This window comes from Cylas formicarius, unplaced genomic scaffold (assembly GCF_029955315.1).
Source record: "Cylas formicarius isolate icCylForm1 unplaced genomic scaffold, icCylForm1.1 PGA_scaffold_10__41_contigs__length_53128322, whole genome shotgun sequence".
Classification (NCBI taxonomy): Eukaryota; Metazoa; Arthropoda; class Insecta; order Coleoptera; family Brentidae; genus Cylas; species Cylas formicarius.
The window spans coordinates 43,557,351-43,583,341 of NW_026844214.1; the positions used below are offsets into that span (position 1 = coordinate 43,557,351).

A 25,991-nucleotide genomic window follows, 5' to 3' on the forward strand; every position below is an offset into this window, starting at 1 on the left:
GTTTGAAGCAGGTTAAATACATAACTTTACCAGTCGGGCCTGCTAACAATAACAATGGAAGCTGTTGTATTAATTCTGTGAAGTCTATCTCGTCGAACGAAATGCTTCTTTTCTCCGCCAAAACGTAGGGGATAAAGCTCACTTTCACTGCAGGAGTGAAGATTCTTGCTGGGCTAAGACCGGAGGTAATTTCTAGTCCGAATTCCGGCAGCGTAATTGCTGCCTCGTAAATGTATTTTTGTTCGCGGATTATTTCCGCATTGACCACAAATCTTCCCCACGAATCCAATGCTTGCGTTGGATAATTTTCGACTTCGGACATTTTTCTCACTCTGCACTTATCACGAAATTGTATGAGTGGAAACTGAATAAAAAATTAAAATTTCTTATAGCTTATATATGTATAACCCCACCCATTCCCCAGATCCAAAGCGAACGCCGCACATACTTGTTTCGACAGGGAAAAAACCTGACGGAGAACCTCCATCCATCCCGATTTTTTTTAGACAAGCTCTGACAAGAAAAAAGTACGTATCAAATAATGCGCCATTTATCTCTTTTCTTTTGTGCATATTCTTGTTTTAATTAAATCTTGATTATCTTTTTATGCCAATTTTGACGATCATCTAATTTTTTGTAACTAAAATTAATTCAATAGAAACAATTAAGGCGAGATGATGCCCGGCAGCTGTTATATTAGGTATGAAAAAGTCAATTTGGATGAAGGAGATGCTTCTTTTGTCCCGACAATGTACAAGAATAAACCTGTCTAACCATAGCAAAATGGGGCCCAAAACTGTGACACTAGGCGAGAGTATGCGTTATTTGGAAGTTAAATTTTAAAAATCCTTTGTAAAATATTCACGGGGAGGGTGTCAAGGCGTCAATTTTTATAAACATCGGAGGTCAGTGTCGGAGAAATAAGGGTTCTTCCCTTTTCTCCTCGTCTCTTTTTAACTCCGTTTTGAGTAATTTGTAATAATTTGAGAAAAAAAAATTCAGTACCCGAAAAATGGACACACATTTGCAAGCAAAACAAAAAAAATAGGATACAAAAAAAAACTATAAAATATAGGCGCCAATGCAGGCAATAGTTTAAATACGGGAAGTTACATTTTTAAACATAAATTCAGATTTTCGGTGGCAATATAACTCTATTTTTCGTGTTTGTTAAGATTTATATACATAATATCAAACCAGGCTTTGGAAACGTCTGGTTAAGGCCACAGGCCATTAGCTTCTAAATAAACGCGAGATATCATGAAAACCGAAAAAGTTTGAATGGAATCTAACGTTTCCTTTTGTTTCTCAAAAATAGTAATTAAGCGGAAAAGTACTCGTAGTATATTGATTAATTGTAGAAATGTCTCATTTTCTACAAAACAACTTAAGTTAAATAAAATGCAAATTAAATTATTATAAATTACCGCTTTGTTGTATTCGCTATTTACTATGCCCCAACCTACGACGACACTGGAGGGTAGCTTAAAATTTGACCTGCTTGGTTTACCTGCCTTTCGTAGGAATGCGGGTTGTTTCACGTGTCAGTCGAAGTTTAAAGAAGCGTTTGTGTTAAGGGTTCGTTTCTGTTATACGCGTTTGTTGCTTAATGCAATATCGCCAACGAGTTTAAGTTTTGTGTTCAATGTGTGTTTCATATACGGATAAATAAAACAAAAAAGACTGGAAAAAGATAGGTAAGAAGCTTTCGGAATTGCAACTTTAATGAGTAACCGCGTAACATTTTGACCTAGTATTATGTATATGTTCGACGAGGTTTCTATACTTAATTAAAAAAAATTGGGGAGTGATCAAAGGAGGCTGAGGTCGGAGATACGGATCTTGGTTAGTATCAATTTTTGTTTAATAAAACAACCAAAAATGCTCGCTTACGTTTTTGAAGTATGTAAAAAGGAAACAGAATTTTAATAGAAATAACGCACGATATATCTCCCAAAAAATTCAGTCATATGAACAACGCGAAGAAGTTAAGCAGATAAAATTTTACAAGATTTTTGGGGGGCCAAGTGTAAATTCGGATTGTGGAAAGTAACAGATAGAGAGAATGAGTGACCTATATAGAAAAAGAGAGACAGAAAGGTAGATTTATTTAAACGTTTCTCAATCATCCACCCATCGGAGATAATAAATAACATTCGCTAGTTTTTTTTTGCATGTATTGAGTTAAGTTCGGAATAGAAATATATCAATAGTAACAATTTAAATATGGTAATTTTTGGGGATTGTTATACGTCCGCCAGCGTATTAAAAATATGGTTTTAGGGGTTAGAACTTTTAAGTTTCAAGAAAAAAAAACTCATGTTGAAATTTTTGTATTCGGAAGCTTCTGTTGTTTATTAATTTATAGACACTGGAAAATATAATAATAAAACATCCTACAGTTGACATACGTGTCCTCTTAAACTCGAAAAGAGCTAATTTATCTTAGAAGAGTACGTATTTTTGGTAAAATAGATATTTTTTATATTAAATATTTGACCGATCGATGTAATTCGTCAAGCAGAAACCGAGAAGAAAAGTGACGCTTGTGGTGTTTGCTGACAATCCGACCCTGCTTCGTGTACAAATGCAATGACATTTCGGCAGGGCTATAGGCTACGAAACCTTTCAAACTCGAAAAGGACGAACTGTTTTAAAGAAAAAAGGTACTTCATTTTTGGTAAAAGTAATAGATAATTTTTTTTTTCGCTAAATATTCCACAGATCATGGTAACTCGTGAAGCAGAATCCGAGAAGAAAAATGACCGGGGGTGCTGTTTGCTTACAATCCGACCCTGCTTCGTGTACAAATGCAATGCCATTTCGGCAGGGCTATAGGCTACGAAACCTTTCGAACTCGAAAAGGCGCTACTAATTTTGAATAGGTACTTAATATTGGGTAAAAGTAATAGATAAGATTGTTTTACATTAAATATTTGACAGATCGATGTAACTCGTCAAGCGGAATCCGAGAAGAAAAAATGACGGATGTGCTGTTTGCTGATAGTCCAGAACGGCTTCGTGTACATATGCATGGCGGGGAGACCAGAAAGTTTTCGAAACTGCGTGAGTGGAAGTCTGCGTTGGACAAATTTTGAAAATATCTGAAGGTTTAACGAATTTTGGAGAATTCGACAGAGCTACAGACTACGAAACCTTTCGAAACGAACACACGTGTCCTGTTGAACTTGAAAAAAAAACGAAATTATTTTTAAAAAGGTATATTGTTGCTAAATAATAGATTTTTTTTTAATTAAAATATTTGACAGATCATGGTAACTCGTGAAGCAACATCTCAGAATTGAATCGGCGAGTTGTGTATTTGCTGGCAATCCGAGCCTGCTTGGATCATTTTGGAAGATACATACGCCTGCGCTTTTCAAAGCGGACAGACGTGCCCGTGTCCAACTTGACAAAGGCGGAATTATTTTAGGAAAGGTATATTATTTGTAAAAAAAAATATACAATTTTTAAGTAACATATTTGACAGACCATGGCAACTAGTAAAGCAGAATCCGAGAATTCAATCGGCGGCTGTATGTTGACTGACAAGAATATAATTGCTGTTAATCCGGCCCTGCTTCTTGTACAAATGCATAGTGGGGAGACATGAACATTTTTCGAAATTGCGGCCCTATCCTCTTGGGATTCTACGTTGGACAAATTCTGAAAACGACCCAGAAATATAATTGGTGAGAAAATAGTTTTTTTGTTGTGTTAACAGTTAACAATTTTTTATTTTGGAAATAAGGGGTTTCAGTGTGTACTGGTATTAGTGAATCAATTTAATGACCTCAGCATCTCTAAACCCCCATCTTGAGACGCGTTAACGATCCGGATCGAGTTACGTCGCGTAATTGTGTCACTTTTTTAATTAAAAAATGAAAGAGATGTACCTACCATACTTTAGAAACCCCTACTCCCCTTTGGAGGTGATGAAGTAAGTTTTGGCATAAAATATAAGTTCCTCGTATTACTTTGATATGATAAGTATAAGTCTGCCTGTTTTTTTTTTAAAGGAGGTTCAAACCCGTGCGAGGTGAGGTTTGATATATGAAACAGACCAGTCATGGGGACACGAGATATGCAAAGTTTCAGCGTAGTCGTCGCCACATTGCTGCCAACACTGCATATATAAGGAATCACGAACCATTCAGGTAAAATTTTGAAAACACATATTTATGGCAATATAGAACCTCTCTTTTTTTTTAACAGGAATATTGAGACTTAGACCAGTATCTTTTTAAGTAGGCATGTGGGGTAAAGAAGACGCAGAAGCTTCAGTCGGGTACCATCGGTAACGTAGGCGATTGATATATTTCCACCACTACATATGTTGGATTGGAATTTCCCATTTGATGCTTTGACTGACTAAATGAGGAAACTTGGAGGTAAGCTCTTACGGAATTCTATCGAAATATGTTTAGTAACATATTGGTGCATTACTCTGTCTTCCAGTCAGTTTCACATAAACTTTGCACGTATTATAGAAATGCCACCTACTTTTTTTGTGTTAATATTATTGAAAGTAGTAGCTGGTAGCTGTAGTCGTAAGCCCAGAGAGTCTCTGTTTTGAACATAATACACAAAATGGGGCGTTCAAAAACAATAGACTGCATGCCTTTTAGAGTCGGCGTAAACTATGGTCATATACCCCTGATCAAATTCAGAACTAGAAAATCGTTGTGTCTCTGCATTAAAAATAATAGTAAAATTTATTGTAGGCACCAAGTAGAGTATCGAAAATTTCCATTTTTAGTGCCAAATTGGTTACTCCAGTAAATTCCAACTGTTCTAATTTTTTTTTAATAATTTATGATGTTAGTGAGTTTCATTGCAATTATTTGTTACCTAAACTTTCTGCGTATTAAACCTTAATTAAAAATACGCTATTCGTTAACGCAGGTAGAATTAATGACGCTGACTAACCTGATTTTGTCCAGGGGGGCGTAGTACGGTAGCTTGTACTGTGATCTTTGGTAGTTTGGCGGTGAGCTCTCATTTATAAAACTGGGGAATGTTTCGTTATCTTCAAATCGTAAACACGTATCATTAGAATCATATTTTTAAAATATTGATTAGGACATGTACTAAGTAACTAAATGCTCTAGCAAAAATATTCACACATATTGCGTAAAACGTACAAATTTAAATTAGAGAAAATTAACTATTTTTAGAGGTTGGTTTTTCAAAAAGGCGGGGATTTAGTTAAAGAACAGATAGAGACTAAAGGGAAGCTCTATGAGAAAAGTTAGAATTAAAAAATCGATGTTTTCGTGTCATAGCGAAAGATGGATTATTATTAAAAATAATACTTGCATTAATTGTTGTCACCATTTGTGAAAAATATGGAAAATATCCTCTAGGTTCGCATACCTTTTTTTTTATTTTTTTTAAGGTGGCTAACAAAATACACGGACAGAAAAGTTTAGATCCTGTTCGTTAATGTAGCGCATAGAAAAAAATTAGAAAGAGAACGTTTCGTGTATGGCATTCGTAGTTAGTACGGAATATTAATCTAAAGGCTGCAAGACAGTGAAAGAGTGATGTGCTGAAGTGTGGTTCAGAGAGGTTATTTGGGCTGTAGAAGTTTTTCTTTGAACAGGGTTCAAATAGCGTCTCCTAGAGCGTTAGCAGAGAAGAGTATTACAGTATTTAGTATAAGCGTCCAGATTTCATTGTTGTTGAAATTGCCATAGAAACACACTTTCATGTAGTAGTAGCAGCAGCTTTAAAGTATATGACTTTTTAGTTAAGATGCCTTTCGAGTTTGCTTTATGGCTTGATAGGAAATTAAAGGGTAGATACAGATAAGTTACGAAAAAAAAAAGTATGTACACTATCCTCAAAGATCAGCAATAAATAAAAGAAATTGATGAAATAGTAAAGCTGACTGCGATATCTTAAAATCATCAATAAGATAGATAAATTAATTTTGAAAATATTAAATAATAAAAACAAATAATAAAATAGCAAAGAAAATCAAAATTATCAATAAGATAGATAAATTAATTTTGTAAATATTAAATAATAAAAATAAAATTATAATAGCAAAGAAAGCCTACCACGGCCACATACACATAATATTTTCGACATATGAACTTTTCCCAGATAAATAGTCAAATATCTCACGATACCTTAAAACAGAAGCATGCGGAAATATGTATGAAGTTAACGCACGGTAGATGGCTTAGTAAATTAATAATGTATATGGTTTCTAATATCCTACTTTATTAATGAAAATTTTAACCAGGTTTTTGTTTTGCAGATATTATTGGTGGTGCCTGCCAGCTTCCAGTTCCGAGAAAAGAAATCCAATACTTTTCGTCTTTATTTCCCCTGTCCTTTGTGCGCAATAAAAGTACAGTTTGTACCCGCCTGGGTACACATTCGCAGAACTATATGTTTTTAAAATAAATGTTATGGTCAATATTCACTAGGTGGGTTACCTTATTAAAGAAAATCTTATTCCAAGAGGGGACACTAGTTTACATTCGAACCGCTAGAGGGTGCAGATGGTCACGCGAACAATATGATCAAGTCTCATTGACGCCATTGCTTTTCTTAGGGGTGGGAAAATATCTGGGCTCTGATTGGCTTCGCCGCCATCGCAAACTAGAGGTGGGGAGATTGATTAAACCCCATTGGTGCTTGCTTATCCAATGGGGGCCAGTTTCAAGGGATTATGGGTAAAGGGGGAGGAGCTAAAGAGTCGTGGGGAAGGAGGACACGCCCACAAAAGGGAGAGGAGTGGGGGAAGCCTCTATTATACATATCTCTACTCGCACGGAAAATGATGTCTAAGAAAACGAGTCTTGGTATTGCTTTTTGTGTAGCAAATCAGAACAATTAGATATGCGAAGCTGTGTCTTGCGGCACCTGGTGCCACGAAGTATGAATTGGCTTCATAAAAGACGACAAGGCCGACTATATCTGCGTACGTTGTTATTAGATTGAGTTTTTTTTTCTTTCAAAGAGTTCAATTTGCGTTATTGTTATAAAAATGCGTTTATTTTGTTGGTTTATGTATATAAAATATGTTTTGTGCAAACCTGGCATTTTAGGATTTATAACTGTTTATGTAAAAAATAACTACATGCACATTACCTATTTTAGCCTTCTTTTAGGTGGGCCTTTATAACCGACCCCAATTTTTTTTGTGGGCTTTATTAACCGAATGTTCGGATAAGAAAGCCCAATGACAGTTTTTTTTTTATTGTGTTAAATATTTCACATACCTTTAAGGCTGAATGTGTACCTGTAGTTTCATTTATAAGAGTCTAAATTAAGATAATATTTTTATTTCGTTATTTGTTTTTGTCTGTGTTTGCCAAATGAAGCAATTTCTTATTAACTGGGTCTTATTTGCCGCAGGTACCTTAACAACCATTCATATTTAGGCAACACATCTCGCCCCCACTCGTCTATTGCCTAAATGTCCGTTTTAGTTGAACGTCTGTGACCGCGATCTTACCACGAAATTTCCGGTGTTTTATTAATATGGTGTAGTTCCGAAATAGCACAAGGACGTCCTTAAAGCGTCCTCAGGATATCTGACGCAAAAGTTATCCAGTTATACTAGTTGAGACGTCGTTAGTATATCCGACTGTGAGGATATAGGATCTTATATAGATATACCAGTGGACCTCACTTAATTATTAGTTTATCGTAGTCTAATTACCACAAAAAAATAACTGAAACGAAAGCACTGAAAGCAGTAAGCACAACACACAAAGACTCAAAATAGACGCCAAGTCCGCTGTATCCCTTCTACCACCAACAAAAACAAGGTTGAAAAGGTGGCGGACGACGAGACTCGAGCGAGTCCGGCACGGCACGACCGCGAGTAGTTGCGTCATTGGTTTCACCTGAACAGTGTTGTCAAATGGGATCTTATGAACAATTATATTATTTTTACGTTTTTGTATTTTTTTTTTCTTAGATAAATGCGTATTTTCTGTGATATTTTTATTAAAATAGCGTTTCTTGTCTCGTTCGTGTCCAAAAATAATAAAAAACAAGTTGATTTTAACGGTTTAATTCCGTTTTTTTAGGACTTGCCAACACTGACGTCGATGTAGATGTGCACAAAAACGTTATCGTGTACAGTAAATCCGCAAACTATCCGTTCAGAGGATATCGCTGGGATGTATTTTACAGTATATTCTTAATATATCCTCCACATATCCCAGGACATGCGACTTATATTGCATTGACTGCATACTGGGGATATTGTGTGCTATATGGGTTACTGAAATGAGTGCGATAACTGAATATCAGTGTGACTGACATATAGACAAAAATATTCGCAAAATACCCTTGATGTTTGGTCCAATTAGCAAATAGCAACTATAAAAAACATTGACGTTCTATGGAAGGAAAATTGTTATCGACTAGTTTTCATCTGCGGACGCATAGAACAAACTAATAAAAAGAGAATAATTTATGCTCTGCTTATAGATAAGGATCCAAATTTGAATAAATTCCGTTAAATGTTCTGGAAAAAGCGAATTAAGTATGTGGAAATCCCTGTTAAAAAAAATGAATCAAAGTGCAGGTTAGTATGCGAAATTGAGGGAAAATATCATCAGCCCGAGGCGCATGAATTTTTACCGTCCTTACAGCCACTAATAGTTATACGATTGACATACAAAGCCGGAAAACTGCCCAATCTTAAAGCAAAGTACCTATTTTATTTATTATATGTATGTGTATGTGCGTACATGGATTTTATTCTTTTAGAATTTGTTTTCCCCTAGTTTACGACTATTTTTTGAATAATTCAAATCAATTTTTTTTTTCTCATTATGTTTGTAGATTGCGTATGTGGTAGGTATTTATTTGTGTTATTTCATTAATTATTATTATTATGAAAGACAAGTTATAATAGTCGTATAACTACTTATAAACAAGGAATAATTTTTTTATTGCATTCTTATTTTGCTTTTTTGTTGCGTATTATATTTGCAACTACGTAACAACGTAAAACATGAAACTATACATGATCGTATTTTATGATCTACTTAATAGAACTATTTCGACAAAGATGTTTTATTTACCTACCTAAAATCTCATTTTATTTATTTTTTTGACACTTGCACCTTTGTGAAATATCTATTTTTCCATTAAATTATTTAACGTTCCTAGCTAGGATGTTGGACAATTTGAATTATACGAGAGTTCGAAGAAAGAAGACTAAATTCTCCAAAGAATAAATGACTTAATTAGGATACAATAAACTAATTTTACATGTGATGTATACGGAGTGTTAACAACACAAATTTTATTTTGTGGTCTCTGCTTTTAATTCATCCGGCATTTGGATAATAATAAAAATATAAAGATAATTCGTATCTGGTGTTCCGCCAAATCATTCCGAATAATAATAAGCACGTGCCTCGAACAAAACAAACGAACATCTCGTATTCCCGGCAACCTTCATTGTTTGCGAAGGTATGATGAGACGTCAACTGCAAGCGCCGCCACCTGGTGAGCTGATGGGAACATCCGAACGGGCGTCATTTTATTACGACGTCCAGTACCGCACCCATGAAGAATTTCAATATTTATTTAGCGCTATACGTTTCTCAACCTTGTCTTTGAAATTACAAACATACTAAAAATGCAGAATATACTTTATTAGATTAGCGGCAACACTAGACTCAAAAATGATAGCCATACCCATGAAATAATGGACGCATGGAATCTTTATGATACAACGCAAAAAAATAAAATATAAGGATAGATAGATATAACGTTAAGGTAAGATTCCAAAGTAATATAGAGATTACATCTACTTACAAATGTTCCCGCCCATGAAAACTGCAATTGAAAATGAAAAAATGTCAAAGTTCCTTTAAAACAATAACACTTTTTTTGCAAATATTCAATCTTGTAAAATGATTGGGATAATTAATAAAGAATTGATCTAGCATCGCGCATAATTTATGGAAATTAATTTGTCAGGCATTTATTGTGAGACCCAAGTAACGCGGTGTATTCGGTGTCGGTCCGGATCTGTATCATTTTCCGTTACAGGGCAAAACCAAAACGCCTGCTCGCAAGGACTAGTTATTTTTCACGCGCTGATGATTTCGATTTCGTTAATGGGACGGGACGGGCCTGCCCACGTAGAAGCGCGTTTTATTGACTCTGAAAAGACTGTTTTGACTGCTTGTCTTTCGCAGGCCTCGCACCGATGCCAACGCAGAGATTTGATATTCAACGTTACCTAACGATATTTTTCAGATAAATGGAAAGTCCAATCGGACTTTATTTTTTGACGTTTTAAACAATAACTCGAAATTTGAGGCGTGTTGGGACCAATTAATAAAAAAGATTTTGTTTAGAGGGAGACTGGTAGCCATGTTTTTTTCTTTGATACACACAGGTTAACACTAATGGCAGATAAGGAGACTAAGAGATTGTTTTATATTATATCTAAATTTCTCTACAGTGGTTGTGGTTTTGACTATTTTTGACGGCGGCAATCTGGTGCATGTGGAATACTTACTAATAAGGTCTTAACAAATAAACAATAAATTTTTGTGTTGTGTGTAAAAATAATGGTATACTTTACCTACTTATATGATCTGATGCATAATTCATCGAGCTATTATGTAAATAAAATGGATAAATATTTAGACCTGGTTAGAATTATTGATAGAATTCAAATGCGTAGAATTATAATCGGGTTTTCATACGAAAAAAAACAGCTTTACTCTCTTGAATATATATTTGTCTATCAGCAACGGTTATAAGAATATCAACCCTCGACGCGATGAGAATACCCAGACAAACAAAGACAAGAATTCACATTACTAGCCGTCCTTTTCTATTATAAAATTTGCGTTACTTTTTCAAATGTTCTTTATTCGTATTCTTTTAGCGGCTTCATCGAAAATCATTCGAAGATATATATTACTTAAGTACTACTACTGTGATATAGGCAGACAATGAACACTAATTTCTTGAGTAAGTTCCAAGCAATTTATTTTTGAGTATACCACTGATGCCTTGAATTTTAGAACAAAAACATTTTTTAACGCCATTCATAATGGCAATTATGCAACATTTAATAAACATGCAAACCCTTCTTTCCATTTTATTCATTTTGCAATTAAAATTGAAATAAGTTTCTCCCTAATTATAAAAATGCATTCTTTGTTATTATTATTTGTTAATGTAAATGCACAGAGTTATACAGTATATTATATGATTTGCATATATATAAATAATAAGTTTTAATAAACTTATTCTTAGACGTATATTGACTAATATTTGAAAATTACAAAAGAACTCTTAACAGAAATTGAAGTGGCGTAGGAAATGGACTTCAATAACCCTTAAAATGAGGTAGGTATCCATACCACTCGATTCCTCAATAGGGGTTTTAAATAAGGGGTTGGGAAACATTCATATACAATGTGGGGGCTAATTCAGAAAATTTTGATTGTATAATAATAAAAATTTTAAACTTATTGGGATCTTGGTCCCAGAGGGCGCTAGTTTCACTGTACTATAAATAGAATCATATTATCATATTATATCTGTGGAATGATGGTTAAAACATGACGAAAATCTGAAAGAATATTCAATTTTTCATAGAAATCGTGATCTTGTCTAACTCCTGCGTTAAGTCTGTCGGTTTGTGAGTTATTCGCATATAAAAAAATCAAATTATCTTTTATAATTTCTTTTACCTATAAATACTTATCTAATCAGAGAATTTTTAGGTTGAATTCAAATAAATACTTATTTTCACAATTATCTATTTAGGTTCTTTATTCAAAATTTTTATTTAAATAATATTTCGCCCGGAATCGGAAACACAATTTGGCTTATAAAATAAGTTTTAAAATATATGTAGGGACTTAGGTAAACAAGATTTAAGTGAATTAGTATAAAGTTATCATTGAATAATAATATAGGGTTATTTATGAATTTCCCAAATATGCAAAAAGCTCGGGCACAATACCAACCGCACCGACCAAAAAAAGTGCTATATTTGATTTGAAACAACACTACCAAACAATACTCGATGTAAGCCTATGTAGCTTTCACTGTTGGAGAGATCAGCCTTTTTGGATCAGCTGGTAGAATCACATAATTAATTATTCTTTTTCCTGTCAATTATAGAATGGCTCGGAGGAAGTACTGCAGAACATTGAAATTTTAGACAATAACTGTGGCTATTTTAGAGAATATTTTTTTATTGTTTCTTTGCCATTTTGATTACCGGTTTGATACCTCTAGATGTTTTCAAAAGTCTAAGCATCCGTGATTTCATTTTTCTGATATCAAAAAACCCTGAAATTTTTGGTTTTGGTTTTAATTTATAAAATGTGACTTATGACCAGTTTCCATTCCATAAGCACAGACGTGCAAAAAAAAAGCAAAATAAAAAGCACCGTATTATTTTTTAAAGAATTTTTAACACACAAATTATAATTTTTCAACATTTAATGGTTTTGTTACACTTTAAAATTGATAAAAAAATGTCTACAGTATATATATTTTAAATTATTCTAATTTAATTTAAATAAAAACAAGTTATCTGTAATGTCCCATCTGTAAGATTTTTTTTTTGTTTCCTCTTTACCTCAGGAGAACCTGCCTGACCTGCCTGACCATATCCGCAAAATTTTTAAAATGTAATTTTAAAAACAATGTAAATTTTTACATGGCGCAAAACGTGTCCTGTCTAATACAGATTCAAACATATTTGCTTCTAAACTAATTAGTACTTGTTTTTAAATTATGCAAGAATTTAGTTTATGTGTTAATCGGGTGTCATCATGAATAATATGGTTATAATGTTCGTATTCTTATATGCCTGTAGTAATGAGAGAGAAAAGCTTTATCAATTAATGAAAAAATTAGAAATATAATTAAACCAACAAAAGCGATATTTGTTTGGAACATGTTGACTCAATATTAATATTTTCCTATTTAGGATCTGTAGTTAGGAGATTGTCCTTTCCTTGTATATATATATATATATATAAAGCGATTAAAATTTTTTGTCCATATATTTAAATAAAACAACGATGAAAGATACAACATGGGAATATATTAGTATAAAATTATAAAATATAAAAATAATTTAAAATAAATAAAAGAAAAAAATCATAAATTAACAAAAACACTCTGTATATCCTTTGAACCTTGCACCAAAACAATCGTGCATTGTACGATGTTTTTACAGTAACGTCAACGCGAGCAAACCTCGCGTATCGGTATTATTTTTTTTAAACCCTTATATATATTTTACCTGTTTCGTTAACTTTGTGTGTATTATATGTGTGAGTGCCGTATACAAATCACTTTTTGTTGGACTTTTATCTTTTATCAAGGGTATGACTTTTTTATTCTCATTGTTGGAAAAAACCAAAACATTAATAATATTTCTAGGCACTATGACAAAACCAAACGCTTTTAAAGTATAGAACTTCCATATGATGCTACCTCTTCAATTTTAAGATTTGTGTTTGTCTCTTTTTGGTAAGGTTCTTTGTAATTCCGTTTATGTATATATATAAAAAAAAGACCTGGACTATAACATAATTTTAGACTGTATCCCTTTCTGAAGAAGGTCATAGAAGACCGAAACGTAAATATATGGACAAAAAGTTTTAATCGCTTTTAATATAAAGACCTATAACCCAAGAACCATAAGCTAAACATAAATATATAGAAGGTCTAAGAAAAAACAAAATATAAACAATGCATATATATATATATATATATATATATATATATATATATATATATATATATATATATATATATATATATATATATATATATATATATATATATATATATATATATATATATATATATATATATATATATATATATATATATATATATATATATATATATATGTATATATATATATACTCTGTATATTGTGTATATTTCCCCATCGAAAACAAACACAGTGCTATAGCCCTTATGTCAGTATAAAACAAAAAAAGGCCGTTACACAATTTTGTTTTCTCTGGGACATACTGTATATGCACATGCACACATTGTACCAAATTAGATTTAATGCGTTTTTGCATTAACGAGCGAGTACAAGTATATTATATATACACATATAGCGACAAACTGACAAAGCCGTCGCAGAGCGTATTAATATTCGTCGAAATGCACCCTTAATTTCCTTGTGTACGTGTCCAAACATTTCATTTACCCGTGAACAGTTCGCGAACCACACGCATGCACGAATTCCATTTGCCTGTCCTCCGCATTTACACGGCACTGTCCCCCCGTCGCCCCGCGGGCGCGGTATATTTAATATAATTGAACGTTGACCACGTATTGCTGTAACTAAATTCCCGTCGGATTATATTAAACTGACATTTGGACGGATTTGGGAATAACGCGAAATTGAAAATATTCCCGATTCAAATTTAATTCCGCGCCTCGTTATATTGGACGCGCTATTGGGGGTTATGGGGGTCCGGGTTGTTTAATTTACTTTTTAACCGCGAAAAAGCATTAACAAACGAGGGACGTATATGCAAAAAAAGAAAAAACAATCCGACGTTGTTCTCGTCGGCAGCCTATAAATTAACAGCGCGCCCATTTTGTCTATACCTGTGGTCTCTAATTGAATGACAACGTTTATACGGATTAATTTTTGAGATACAGGGAGTGGTCCATTTTTTATAAATAATTCGTTTTATAATACCTGGAATGCTATAGCCTGTTTCGGAAATGTATAGAGTAATAAAACGGAAAATTCCGTCCAGTTGCCCTCAATTTCGGTGTTGATCACAGGCGTAGGTGTGCATTGAAATTATTAAATCCGATACATTTTTGTCCACTTATCTGATGTTATTGTTAAATGACCCTTTAATGACAGAAAAATGAAAACATACTTACGGTGCCGTCTTTCCCAACATATTGAGCAATAAAATAGATACCTTCAAAGCAACGAAAAGATGTTGCAATAATTATCCGTTATGAGTAAGTGAAAAAATTATTATTTTAAATATACATGATTTCAATGAGTATTAAGGTGCCTTCGGAAAAACGGAAGAGAACAATCTTTTTCTTCTTCTTTTTCTAGTGCCATCTGTTGACGTTGGCGATTATATTGTCCCATCTGTATTTGTCTACTGCCGCCCTGAAAGGTTGGACCTGCTAGTTTTCCCTGTGTTATAAGTTGGAGTTCCTCATAATGTACCCGAAGTATGCAAGTGTCCTCCCTTTGGCCGTCTTTAAGAGTTGTTTATTTTTATTCATTCTTTGCAAGATGGTGTCGTTAGTTACATGTGTCCATGAGACTTGTATCCTTCTACGATAACAGTCCTCCATAGCATATAGCATTACAAAGAACACGTAACATTTGAGGAATCGAGTCGTGTTTGGAGATTAAGGTTTTGATTACAGAGAATGTTTCTGAAGCGGTTGAATGCTGAGCGTGCTTTTTCTATTCGAGCAATAATTTCTTGAGAACGATCCCATATTTTGTTCAAGCTGCAACCAAGATACTACTTTTTCGAGCTTAGTGTTTTTCAGTTACAGATTAGCTTTGGTCTTTGGATTTTTGCTAATAACAATAATCTTGGTCTTCTTTGTCTTTAAGCTCATGCCGTATTCTCGCGATTCTGTTGATTAATTTCTGTAATCCTTCTGCGCTGTTTGGTATTAGGACTGTATCATCCGCAGATCTGAGATTATTTAACCTCTCTTAGTATTCCATCTTTACATTCAGTCAAAGCTTCATTGAAGAGATGCTCCGAGTAGACATTAAATAATTAAGGCGATGCTGCTCGGATTATGGTTTTTTGTTGACTATATAGGTTTGATAGGTTGGCAATAATACGTATATCTGCATTTGTTATTTCTGATGACTGTAGTATTTCGAGGAGCTTCTCATGTAGGACTTTGTCAAACGCCTTTTCAAAATCAAATAAACAAAGAAACACGTCGCAGTTAATGTCGCGAGCTCTTTAGATTAGATACTTGAATTCCAGACAATGATACTCTGGTACCTAGGCCATTTCCACATCCTATTTGTGTTTCCCCGGTACGTTCTTCTAGTTGAGGGTATTATTCTATTCTCTTATATTCATATTTTCATCTTATTAACCACCAAAAATATTGAATTTGAAGATAATTGATGATTTGGTAAAGAAGGAATTATGACTAGAGCAAGTATCGTTTTGTGAAATCCGCCGTGGAAGATATAGCATAAAAAACATACCTTGCGATCAGACCAACATCGTGCACGCTGTTGTGAAGACCATTTTGACTTAAGTTTTTCATTCCGAAAATTGATCAATTTACTAAATTTAAGTTGGCCAGAGTACTTTACTAATCATATTGTTATTTACCTAGGTATTAAAGAATATATATAATTTTGAGGATTCCCAAGTGCTTTTTTGGTTAGATAATATAAATTATAGATATTATAAATTTCTAGAGTAAAAGGTATTAATTAACAATGGACTTCAACTAATTTGCGAAGAATCGAGTTTTTTACAAAAAGGCCCTTCCTTAACGGACGGCGAATAAAGATAAGCAGTCCGTTTCATGGTTGCGTTTTCTCTACCTTGATATTTTAATAATCAAGTGATAGTGGCTACCTTTAATTTGTTACATGGTACCTATATTTATTAAACCGCTGTTAGCAATAGTTTTGATATAACCTATAAAGTCTTTATTTTGCTAAGATAACTGTGTCAACTACTGGTAAATTTGAGGAATCTGAATTTATATATCCCATTTCATTTCAACGATTTTCTGAAGAAGTTAATAAAGATGTCAGCTTCATTAATTACAGTGGCGATCAACATCGGCCGTTTAGGTATTTTAGTTAAGGATTTGAGAACGATCGGATCGTATCTTCGTCATATTTATTTAAAACTTTTTTATCATTGTGCCCATCGCCCCTTTAATGTAAAAATGGCACAGTTTATTTTATATCCCAAAACATCGCACGATTTCGTTTCAAAGATTCATTAGTTATTCGTCGGTATCTAAATACAACACACTTCCAAAAACAAGAAAAAAAGTAAAACAAATTTAAATATCACGTAAAAAAGCAAGTCTCACGTAACTCAAATAAATTAAAATAATCACGTTCACAATAAATTAAATTTAATGATAATGTATTTTATTGTGTAGTTGAGTATATTATTTATTTTGTCTTATTATTAATTTTTCTATTATTTAGATTCCAGCTCTTTTTTCTTTAAGTGCCTTTGAATAAAAGGCGATTTATTATTATTATTCTTATAATTATTTTAAATACATTTGTCATTTCAGATCATCACATGACAATTAACTCAGTGAATGTACAAGGACGTAATAAAAGTATAATATGCAAATGTAAATACAGGTTAATAAACTTAAACTTGAAAAATCTTTATCTGACCGCAGTTTAATTTTTGTGACACTGGGTGGTTCAGTATGGTTTAATAAAATAATCGGTACAAGATTTATATATACGATACTTATAATTTGAACTTGAGTTACAAATAGGAATATTATATCGCGTCGCCCTCGCAAAACTTCACTATTAATTAGATCGTTTTAACATCAGGATTATTTAAATTTTAGTAGGATTTCTCTTACCTCCCATAACTTTTAGGTAGGTTGCTTGTAAATGACCTAGTGGTTAAACTGATATTGCTGAATATGAATAGTTTTTTCTTTTTCTTTTGTATTGCATTCCTTCTTATATGTATTGTGTTATGTATTTATTCTATGGTACTGTGTTAACTGTTGAGTATTATATTAATAGCAAAGACCAACAAAAATTTCGTGATTTGGTTTTTTTCCTATTTTTGGAGTTATAGGGATTAAACTAATAGAATAACAAGGTTTGTTTGTTTATGTCACGCAAAGAGGAACATTACATTCTACAAATTGAAATTACTACGCCACTGGCATACATTTTGCATAAATTAACAGAATTTGAGCGGGGAATCCCCGAAAGTAAAATGTAGTTTCTGGGGTTCTCAAATGCGTACTCTTGAAGAAAGCCCGTCTCCCGTGTCATAGCTTCCGGTGTAGCAAGTCGTTTCATGAGGTTAGTGTTAGTTAGGTTTCTTTATGAAATGCCGAGTCTTTGGAAAAATGTTCCAAATACGTTTTGATATGTGTATGGTTCTTTTGTAGTCAAGAAATTTTGTTTGTAATTTATGTAAGCTTGAAATAAAGATGGAGCCTATGTGGACAATTTTCAGCTCTCTCAGATATAAAATTAATGGAAGGAATTTTTGTAGGTCCCGAAGTAAGACGATGAAAAGATTGTGTGGGTTTCATTTACTGATATTACGAAGGGTTTTCTAGGAAACAACAAACATCCAAATTATAAAGACATTATACAAAACATGAAATTTAGGGAAACGGGATGAAATATGATAATCAAACTACACTTTTTACACTCACATCTGGAGTACTTTCCCGAAAATCTTGGTGCCGTGAGTGAGGAGAAAGATGAAAGTTTCCACCAAGTATAAAAAATTGGAACCTAGATATCAAGGTCGATAGAACGTTGCAATGATGGCAGATTACTGCTGGTTATTGAAAAGGAATATACAAGAAGATCCACTAAACGAAGTTTTTCAACCAAGAGGGAGACATCTTCCAAAAATAAATGTACGTAACCATTGTTGGATGCTTTGTCGTTTCATTTAAATTTTTTAATTTGGTTTTTGTTCTTGTACTAATAAAAATACTGACATTTTCATTTGTTAATTCTTTTAATGCTGATAAAAACCCTTACGTGATAGAGGAAAATGCTTATCAGATTTAAATTTAGGAGGGCTAAATTATACAGAATCAAATCGGATCGAAATAAATTTTCACATTTTGGAAAATGTTGTTCTCAATGAAGTCGGTTTATTATAATCTATGTATTTTAATCTATTTTTCTCGCAATGTCAAACAGAGGGGGATGGGGGCGAAACGGCAATTACGCCAAAAGTAACGGTCGTTTAGGTCGAGAAAAAAACGCCACACGAGCCAATCACGCGTAGTGCAAATCCGTGTTGAGTGACCGTAGTCGTCGCCGTCGCGACGCAAACGTTTGTCTCCCGGTTTCGTAATTTATCGCGTCGGAACCCCCTCCTCACGCGTCCCGCCCCAAAATTTACATAATACCAGGTTCGGTACTCAATTCCCGTTGATGAATGAGATTTGCTGTGCTGGTCGGGCCACACTTTCCGGATTAAATTTGCATCGTTTCGTTCGAAATCCCGACGTAATCCAAAACGCGTCCAATATAGTGCGTCTCCGAATGGTAGTTGATAGAGGTTCTGCGCAGCAACTAACTTTGATATTTTTCAGTCGAATACGAAAGAAATTCACCCAAGTTTATTTGGTGGTCTTATATCGAAAATTTTGGCTTTTGATGCAGTATTTTTTGAGTATTCCGTCATCTTTATAATGGGTGTTTTTTTTTTCGATGTATAGAACTTTAAGTTGGCATTACTGTTTAAGACGGCGACCGATTTAACAGCTGTCAAGTGATTTATTCTCAGTTTGATTTGGCAATTCATCACGAATAGACTCGCGCCGGAACAACGCTTGCAAATAGTGCCATTTTATTTCGGAATACGTATCGCGCACTACGTCCATTTTATCGTCGACAAAATCGTCCATCAGAGCAGTTAATTCGATTAACCATGGAACGTTTTCGTACCACGTTTACTCTTATTGATAACTCGCATCCCCAGAGACGCCGTACCGTGCGTACAGAAGCTGTAGAGTGTAGCATTGAGGAAGACCCGAATGAGCCCATCCGCCATCGAGCACATGAATTGGATCTGTGTCCATACACTTTATGGAATATTTTGCCGAAGGATCTTGGTTTACGTGCTTACAAAATTCAACTCGTGCAAGAATTGTAGCCAAACGATCGTCAAGTAAGGCGTAGATTCGTCGAATGGGCCCAAAACGAGATTGCCGTTGTTCCCGATTTTCATAAGCGAATTTTGTTTAGCAAGTGTATGTCGAAACACCGTTACATCCAGAAAAACTGACTGTTTGGTGCGCTTTATGGGCTGGTGGAATCATTGGTCCGTACTTCTTCAAAAACGATTATGGCCAGAACGTTACAGTCAATGGTGATCGGTATAGAGCTATGATTACTAACTCTTTTATTCCTGAATTGAATAACCATGATATCCAGGAGATGTGGTTTCAACAAGACAGCTTAACATGTCACACAGATCGTGCCACAATCGATTTATTGAAAGACACGTTTGGTGACCGCCTAATTTCACGTTTCGGACCTGTGAATTGGCCTCCAAGATCTTGTGATTTAACAACGCTAGACTACTTTCTGTGGGGCTATGTAAAGTCCATGTGGATAAGCCACAAACGCTTGACCATTTGGAAGACAACATTCGTCGTGTTATTGCCGATATACCGCCACAAATGTTGGAAAAAGTCATCGAAAAATGGACGTCCAGGTTGGACTACATCCGCGCCAGCCGTGGCCTTCATATTTAAAATGTAATGAAACAAGATTATCTTTCAGATAAATAAAATTCATGTCAATCGAATAATCCATCGTTGTTTTATTGCAACTTAAAGTTCTATAGCATAATCTTTGGAATAATAATTAAATTATCGGAATTAATTTTCGGCATGCAAGTTCAATATGGATCTTTTATGTCATCCAATTCGCTACATGTAATAATATTTCAAAAGTATTTTTTTCTTTTTCACAATATAATAATAATAATAACCGTAATAATAATAAAAATAATGATGAGGCATTTTTAAAAATTCCCTAGCTCTAGTACAGAAATGTCTTCTACGAGACTCCAACCTAAGCCTCCCAATCTGTTTATAAAAATTAGAAATATGATCGCATTTTCTTAAGCCATACACAAATCGCACACATTGGTTTTGAATTTATTCAATTTTACACTCACTTTTATTATCTAAAAAAAAACCATATACAAAATTACCATAATTAATATTTGATAAGATAAGGGACTCGCACAGCTTTTTCCTTAACTTATTGTGTAGTATTTTTAATGCGGATATGCCCTTTGAAATATGTTTTTTAAATGTTCTTTAAATCTTAGCTCGCTATCTAAATAAATGCCCAAGTTCTTAGCATCAATTAAAATATTTAAAGAATTTTTGATCCAGTTCATCTTATTTTTATTACCAAAAAGTAATAACGAAGATTTTGTAAGGTTTAATTTAAGATTATGACTTTTGGAGAGTTCACTCAAAGTTCGTAAATTTTGATTTATGTTTTGTTCTACCTGCAAAGGATCTCCATCATCAATAATAAATTTGTGTATCGTTGGCAAAGGTAATGATATTAGAATGTCGGAAGTATACACAATAAATAATAGAGGACCTAAAATGGACTCCTGTGGCACCCCCGGAAGTATTGGTGCCAGATCCAAAAATTTGTCACTTGAGAATATTCTTTGATTTCTATTATTCAAATTTGACAACAGTGACTAAGAGATTCATTAGAAAATACTTTAGCTTTGATATTAGAAGTTGACGATTGATTGATTATATCATAGGCCTTCGACAAATCTACAAGAACGGTACTAATTTTACATAATACATTAAGCAATGCTACTTGTGTCTTAGGCTTCTTTTTAAAACCACATTGCGTAAGTGGAACAATTGCCGGAAGAATGATTATCAAACGAATTTTATTATACGTAATTGGATTAAAAACTTCCGGAAAGTAGCTTATTTCGATACAATAGTTGATTATATGCGTAATATATTTATCATACTACAGTATTTTAGCATTAACTGTTATACAATCATTGACTTTCTATTATATATCCAAATTGACACTATTTAGAGATTTTTAAAGACGTTCTTTTAAATATGAATGAATAGGGTATTAGGCAAGTCCGGAGGAGTAGAGCCACCTTTTTTTGAACAATATAGAAAATTAAAGCCAATGAGCTTTTGAGGTCTGTATGTATGGGTCTGTTGAGGTCTGAGGTATGAGTATCATTTACTCTTGCTCATTAGGAGTTACAGTCAATATTTGTTATGTTGATTATTTTATATGCATGGATTGAAAATTTCGACTACAGAATTGAAGAAAGTAACGAACCAAAAAGAAAGTGTCATTTGTATATGTGTTGCAAGAGAATCGTTTTACGAGTATGTGAAGGTAAAGTCTGTTCATAGATATAAGAAAGTGACTAACTGATACGAATCAAGGAAAGACCCGGGCAAGCTGTAAGAATGAAATATGGCCAGACAGGTCCGTACTTTGCTTAGAGTTTGTTCATAGATATAAGGAAGTGACTAACTGATACGAATTAAGGAAAGACCCGGGCAAGTTGTAAGAATGAAATATGACCGAACAGGTCCGGGCTTTGCTTAGAATTTAATTATTTGGGGTTTTGTTATTAAAGATACTAAACAATATTTATTTATTTATAATAAAATTACAAATTATTTTTATTACCTACTTAAATTACTTAAAATTATTCACATAATATATCAGTATAACTGTCGCTATCATCGCCTGTTCTAATTATTATTTGTTCTATTTTTTTTGCAATATGGATATACGATTGATCTGCTTTTTCTATATGTTTCACAGAATTTGTCCAACTTTGTGGAGGGATGTTAAAAACTTCGGTTTCTATAAGTTTGGGGACATTGGAGTTAACACGGGGGAAAAATTTCAATTCAATGAGAGTTAAACAAACATTGTTTATAACTTCCTTAGTCTCAATAGAATACTGTTTTTTACATTTGAGCGGGAACATTTCATGAGATACACTAGACTCGCACATATTTTGCATAATTCGCACACGATTCAACACACGCTGTGTTACACACGAAATAAGAATGATTACTAATAAACTTAAACAAAGTAGTATACCAAACCAAAGAATATTAAATACAGGTAGGTACAAAATTATTTTCTATTACGGACCACAATTTTACCTGAATTGAAATAAAACCCTTGGATAATCCCATTCAAAAGCAATTTTTCACTTTCTTATATCTATGAACAGACCATACAATTTATATAATACTTATAATTTATATAATCTCATAATCTGTTTCTATGAATTTAAATTAAAAAAAAATGTTTGAAAAGATATCAGTTTAGGTTTACTATAACACTCCTGAAACTTTTCAATTGCAAGTAAAAAATTCCGCCAATAATTTACGTACATTATCAGGCAAAATTTGCCTGCAGATCTTCTGAAAACGTCAGAGGGCATGGAAGCTACCAATGGAAGAATAGGGGAGTTAATTGGCATTCCAAGGTCAACTTTCGCGTTAGTTTCTTGATAGTGATTCACTGGAACGGAAGAAAGGATGCGACAAAGGCATATTGAAAGTGTTTGGGAATGGTGATGCAAAGTGTTGGGAAGTTTAAGCATTGTCTGAGAGTAATCAGATTCCGTCACCTGAACCATCAGAAGTTAAAACTAAAAAGTCAAAAAATCGAATTTCGAGTTTAAAATATTAACAAGCGTAGTTGCATTAACGAGAAACAGCGATTGGTGGAATGGAGACAAAAATAGTTTACTCAAATTCATCAATTTTGAGTAGCAAAACTTATATATTTAGTTTTTCTACTCAAAATTTTACTTAAGCGAGACTTGGTTCGACACCCATGACACTATAAAGAAAGGGTGGCAAAATTCTTAATCGAATTTAATTTTGAATGTACCTGTATCTAGTGCAGAAAGAATATCCATTTTGCACTGTTGCTCTAGAGAAAGTTATGTGCCAAACGCGTTGCTACATTCAACAAAAAAACGTTTATATCCCACCAGGTAGCATAATAGTTTATGATCATGCTTGTTACTTTCGAAAATCGATGAAATCGAATTCTTCGAAAGTATCTGCGGTGGTATAAAAAGTTTATATCTCGGTCGAAAATCACCGTCGAAAAAATTTTTTTTTTGTCTGCTTGTCCGTTATCCGTTCTCGTCTTTTGGTTTTTCCTGAATAACTTTCGAACCGTTGGAGCAACAAAATTAAAATTTGCCTCCTTTTTAACGCTCCACGAGGCATATAAGCTTATAAGAAATGTTGTATTTAAAGTTTTCACTTATTGTACAGGGTGTTCCCGATATTCCGTTCTAAATATGATATGTGTTAAGTGTCCTAAATTTGCAGATATCAACGTCAAATTTAGCAGAGAAAAAAAAGTCCGTGTCCACATTTAAGCTTCTAAGAAATGGCCCTGATCCGACGCCGGTGTCCATCTTTTTTTCGCGATTTTCGACTGTTTTTTGGACATTGCTATAAGTGTCCGAAATTTGAAGTAATCGACTTCATATTTGGCACATATATGCAGCTTTGCCTGGTGACGAAACCTGCACAAAATGGGTGGGCTGGGGGGTCAGGAAGTAGTCTAAAAAAATAAAAATTCGCTTGTGCAAGGGTCTACAAAAAACATTATTTTTCAAAAACCGTTTACGAGACCAAAAAAATTTTTGAACCGGAAGACGTAGACAAACTTTTATCCTTGACAATTTTTCAAAAATATACTGGGTGCACTGCAAATTCAAAAAAAACTGAAGAATGGGTCCCCCTATTATTGAAAATTGGTCATAATTGAAAGACTATGATTCAGATCTCGCTTTCTTTTATATTGCGATATAGCCCGCATAGACAGCAAAAACATTTGTATTTAAGGTTTTCACCTATCGCACAGGGTGTTCCCGATATTCCGTGCTAAATGAGAAATGTGTTAAATGTCCTAAATTTGCAGATATCAGCTTCAAATTTAGCAGATAAGTAAAAGTCCGTGTCCATATTTAAACGGTAAAATTTGGGCCAATCAAATTTTACCAAGTATTTTTTACAAATGTTTGAAATTTTTTTGTTGCTAATTTTAGCTTCCAGAAAAATACATTTTCCGCCATAATCGTTGATCCGATCGGCAAGATACTATAACCAGCAGACGCAGAAGATCCTGTGCAATAATATTTATTTTAGGCATTTTTTCGATTACATACAGGGTTTTCAAATTATAGAAAAAAATCTAAAAGACCTAGAAAATTGTTCTTTTACAGAGTAAATTATTAGCCACAAATCAAAAACATAAAAAATATGGCTAATTGGTTCAAACAGTGTCATAGGTCGCACCAAGACTTACAATTTTTGTATTTGCGGTTTCCGTCTATCACACACGCTGCTCGGGATATTTAAAAAAATCTATATTGAAATCATTATTTCGGGCGCCGTCATTAATTATTACGGCGCACTGCATTGTTTCAGGAAAAACTTATTTTCTCGAAAACCATTTAGTATTTTTAAAAAACAAGGAAACGTTGAAGATCGAGGGCTATAACCTCTACTTCGAACATTGTTTGATACTTATACAGGGTGTGTCGTTTATGGGCAAAAAAGCTCCTAAAAATTTCCGTTTTCGTGGGTAAATTATTGGCGATAAATGAAAAACCGTTAAAGATGGGATTTTATTTGAACAGTATCGTAAACTATGTCGAGAGAGAGTTTCAGGTTTCGTCAATTATACAGGGCGCGAGATATTTGAAAAAATACCATTCGACAACTCTATGATTTATGCAAATTTTAATATTTACCGATGTTACAATTAAATTACATCGATTTTGCGAAAGTTCCATAGTGGTCCGCAGGACACGATAGAAAAACAATGCGTCCCTTTACCACACGAAACCGCGAAGCTCCTTCCTTTTATAATAAGAAGCTGCTTCGCGCTATGCGCTACGAACTTGCCACGCCCAGTGACGATTTGTCGAAAGCAATCTTGTTATTACAGCACATTGACTAAAAAAGTACCAGCAATCAGCAACAAAAAAGAGGTATTGTAGGAGTTCCCTAGTCTACTACAAAAAAAAAACAACTCGTTGAAGTTTTAACAACTAAATCGTATGATTAAGCTTATTTCGTAGACGAGGTCATAAAAAACTCCGGTAATATACTTCTTAGATTACCACTTTATTACTGCAATTTGAATCTTCCTTCCTTCCTTCTTCTTGATTATAAGCTCTGGTTGGACGTTC

General features: G+C 33.7%; 1 long non-coding RNA gene across 1 annotated transcript; it reads left to right on the top strand.

The window, feature by feature from the left end:
- Positions 1–3,346: 3,346 nt before the first annotated feature.
- On the top strand, positions 3,347–6,348 carry LOC132708109 (uncharacterized). The gene is made up of 4 exons (XR_009619832.1): positions 3,347–3,692; positions 4,020–4,157; positions 4,216–4,391; positions 6,269–6,348. It is a non-coding gene; the product is annotated as an uncharacterized LOC132708109 (long non-coding RNA).
- The last annotated feature ends 19,643 nt before the right edge of the window (positions 6,349–25,991 follow it).